The 4,431-nt window shown below is 33.3% G+C and overlaps 1 non-coding gene across 1 annotated transcript; it reads left to right on the forward strand.

Moving 5' to 3' along the window:
* The first annotated feature begins 1,460 nt into the window (after positions 1 to 1,460).
* Positions 1,461 to 1,566, forward strand: LOC132017042 (U6 spliceosomal RNA). The gene has a single exon (XR_009404126.1). It is a non-coding gene; the product is annotated as a U6 spliceosomal RNA (small nuclear RNA).
* Positions 1,567 to 4,431: the final 2,865 nt, after the last annotated feature.

Raw genomic sequence — 4,431 nt, forward strand, 5'->3', positions numbered from 1 at the left:
AAATAAGAGGATAATACATAATGTAACAAAAAGAATGGTTGTTATTATTTTAATAATTTAATAATTGTTACTACTCTGCTCCAGAAACTATTCTAAGCACTTTATCTTTGGGCATATTTCATTTTATTCACCAAAAAACTCTAGAGGAATATGCTGTCACCTCCAATTTATAGTTATTCAATTATATTGAGATTGAGGGTGATGAAGAATTTTCCTATGCAGCTTATAAGGGTTTATGGAATCTTTTTTAAATGTCTTTCTTTTTTCCAAAGAAAATAGGAAACAAAAGATATAAACTTCCTTCTTTGATCAAGGAAAGATAACAAAATCAGAACTATGAATATCCCTTAAGGCAAGGATTCAGTATTAATTAATGAAAATATAAAACCAGTCACTTAGACCTAAAACACATTGTTGTTCAGATTATATTTTATAAAGCATTTCTCATTGGTAATAAGAGAAGTTAATGATACTGAATATTTATGGCTCAAGTTGTTAAACAGTCAAACTACCTTTTAATCTATAGAATCACCTATATGTTGCCATTTTTCTAATACCATGCAAATATAAAAATTAGCAAAACTTTTACTTGTATATTGTTTGTCCTAAGCACCCAGTTAATCCTATGTGACCAAGAATAATGGTGTGTGTTAGCAAATGCTCACTCTCTAAACTCCCTTATGGCAAATGAGGGAAACAGCCAATGTTGGGGAACAAGTCACAAGAGCTTATTAACCTCACTTTCTCCAGGTGAAGGAAAATTGGTAAAAGTATAGGGATTTAGGAAATTCTTTGGCTTCATTAATAATATACTAAAACAAATCTGCCTTTCAAAGTGTCTTAAAATTTCCTACTTAGTGTTGACTCTTTAGTGATATTTATTTGTTTATACGATAAAATTAAGAAAATAATGAAATAAAATCTTTCTTCACTAAACTCCAATTACAAAACATATGAAATTCCTTTGGCATGTAGTATACAGAGTTCACCCCAAAGCTTAAAGTTTTTGCTGCACAACTAATGATGTCATAACAGAATTGATTCCAGGATATAGAAAAGAAAGGCCAAGGTCAGGTGACATCTTCCTGATAGGACTTAAACTCCAACACCAACAGGAGAGTCTCCATTTCCAAATGTATCATTTGGCAGAAATTTCTTTGTAATTTGTATAAACTGTTTTTTCACATGATTTAATGTTTCAGTATCTGCTTTATAGTTACTGAAGGTCAAAAACCAGGGCAAACACTTGAAAATTCACCCCACTTTTAATTTAATTCAAGGGAAGGAAAAAACTGCAATTTACTCTTCTCTGGCTGTTTGCTTTGAATTAAACTATTATTTGACAAAACAAAGATGAACAAAAATAAAAACAGGGTTTAAAACAAAAAATAGACAAGATGGTCTCTTAATATTTTAGATACAATATTCAGAAAATTAAACAGTTAAAAAAGGATACAACAGTTCTCACTTTGGCAGCACATTTACTAAAACTGGACAATATGGAAAAGATTACCATGGCCCCTATGAAAGAATTTCACGCAAATTCGTGAGGAATTCCATATTTTTTTAATGCACATGGAACTTTCTTTAGAGCAGATCACATACCGGGTCACAAATCAGGTCTCAAGAAGTACAAAAAGACTGAGATTATACCATGCATCTTTTCAGGCACAATGCTTTAAAACTTGAAGTCAACCACAAGAAATAACTTGGAAGGACCACAAATACCTAAAGAGCATCCTACTAAAGAATGAAATGGGTCAAATAGGAAACTAAAAAAGAATTTAAAAAAATACATGGAAACAAATGAAAATGAAAACATGGCAGTTCAAAACCTTTGGGAATACAGCAAAGGTGGTCCAAAGAGGGAAGAATATAGTAATACAAGCCTTCCTGAAAAAGAAGAAAAATATCAAAAGGAGCTGGAGAAAGAATAGCAAATAAAGCCTAAATCCAGCAGGAGCAGAGAAATAACAAAGATTAGATCAGAAATCAATGATACAGAAATTTAAAAAAAAATAGTACAACAGATCAAGGAAACTAGAAGCTGGTTCTTTGAAAGAATTAATAAGATCGATAAATCCCTAAACAGATGTATCAAAAAGAAAAGAGAAAGAATACAAATAAATAAAACCATAAATGAAAGAAGAGAGATGACAACCAATGCCAAAAAAACTACAAACAATTTTAAGAGAATAATATGAGCAATTATATGCCAACAAATTAGGCAGCTGGAAGAAATGGATGCATTCCTAGAAACATATAAACTAACAAAACTGAAACAGGAAGAGATAGAAAACCTGAACAGACTCATAACTAGCCAAGAAATTGAACCAGTAATCAAAAATCTCCCAATAAAAAAGAATCCAGGGTGGGATGTCCTCCCAGCAGAATTCAACCGACATTTAAAGAAGAATTAATACCTGTTCTGCTGAAATTGTTTCAAAAAACAGAAATGGAATGAAAACTTCTAAACTCATTCTAGGAGGCAAGCATGACCTTGATCCCCAATCCAAAGACCTCACTAAAAAGGAGAATTACAGACCCTGTAATATCCCTGATGAACATAGATGCAAATATTCTCACCAAGATATTCGTAAATAGGATCCAACAGTATATTATAAGGAGTATTCACCACAATCAAGTGGGATTTATTCCTGGGCTGCAAGGGTAGTTTGACATCCACAAATCACAAATGTGATATACCACATTAATAAAAAAAAGGAAAAGAACCTTATGATTCTCTTAATAGATGCAGAAAAAGCACTGGACAAAATACAGCATTCTTTCTTGATAAAAACTCTCTGCCATGTAGGGATAGAGTGAATATACCTCAATATCATAAAGTCTTATATGAAAAATCCACTGTGAATATCATCCTCAATAGAGGAAACCTGAGACCTTTTCCCCTAAGGTGAGGAACACAATAGGGATGCACACTATCACTGCTGTTTTTCAACACAGTACCAGAAGTCTTAGCCTCAGCAATCAGACAAGAAAACTATACAAAAAACATCTAAGTAGGCAAAGAAGAAGTCAAACTCTCTCTCTTCACAGATGACATGATATTCTATGTAGAAAACCTAAAATACTCCACCCAAAAGTTGCTAGAACTCATACAGCAACTCAGCAAAGTCACAGGATATAAAATTAATGCACAGAAGTCAGCTGCAGTTCTATACACTAACAATGATGCAGTAGAAAGAAAAATCAAGGATTTGATCCATTTACAACTGCAAAAAAAAAAAAAAAAACCATAAGATACCTAGGAATAAATCTAATCAATGAGGTAAAGGATCTATACTCTGAAAACTATGGAACACTTATGAAAGAAACTGAGGAATACACAAAGAAATGGAAAAACTTTTCATGCTCATGGATTGGAAGAACAAATATTGTTAAAATGTCTATGCTATCCAAAGCAATCTATACATTAAATGCAATCCCTATCAAAAAACCCTGAACATTTTTCATAGAGCTGGAGCAAATAATCCTAAAATTTGTATGGCACTGGAAAAGACCCCGAATAGCCAGAGGAACATTGAAAAAGGAAACCAAAGTTGGCTACATCACAATTCCAGACTTCAAGCTATATTATAAAACTGTATTCATCAAGACAGTATGGTACTGGCACAAAAACAGACACATAGATCAATGGAACAGAATAGAGATCCCAGAAACAGACCCTCAACTCTCTGTTCAACTAATCTCTGACAAAACACAAAAGAATACCCAATGGAAAAAAGACAATCTCTTCAACAACTGGCTTAGGAAAATTGGACAGCCACATGCAGAAGAATGAAACTGGGCCATTTTCTTATACCATACACAAAAATAAATTCAAAATGGATGAAAGAACTAAATGTGAGACAATAATCCATCAAAATCCTAAAGGAAGATACAGGCAACAACCGCTTTGACCTCAGCCACAGCAAATTCTTGTTAGACACATCTCCAAAGGCAAGAGAAACAAAGGCAAAAATGAACTATTGGGATTTCATCAAGATAAAAATCTTCTGCACAGCAAAGAAAATAGTCATTAAAATGAAAAGACAACCTACAGAATGGGAGAAGATATTTGCAAATGTCTTACCAGATAAAGGGCTAGTATCCAAAATCTGTAAATATCTTATCAAATTCAACACCCAAACAATAAAAATCCAGTCAAGAAATGGGCAGAAGACATCAACAGACATTTATTCAAAGAAGAAATACAAATGGCCATCAGACACATGAAAAAATCCTCCATATAATAGGGCATCAGGGAAATACAAATCAAAATCACAATGAAATATGACCTCACACCCATCAGAATGTCTAAATTTAGGAAACAACAGAGGTTGGTGAGGATGCGGAGAAAACAGAACCCTCTTACACTGTTGTTGGGAATGCAAGCTGGTACAGTCACTCGGAAAATAGTATGGAGGTCTG

Source organism: Mustela nigripes, chromosome 4 (genome assembly GCF_022355385.1).
Source record: "Mustela nigripes isolate SB6536 chromosome 4, MUSNIG.SB6536, whole genome shotgun sequence".
Lineage (NCBI taxonomy): Eukaryota > Metazoa > Chordata > Mammalia > Carnivora > Mustelidae > Mustela > Mustela nigripes.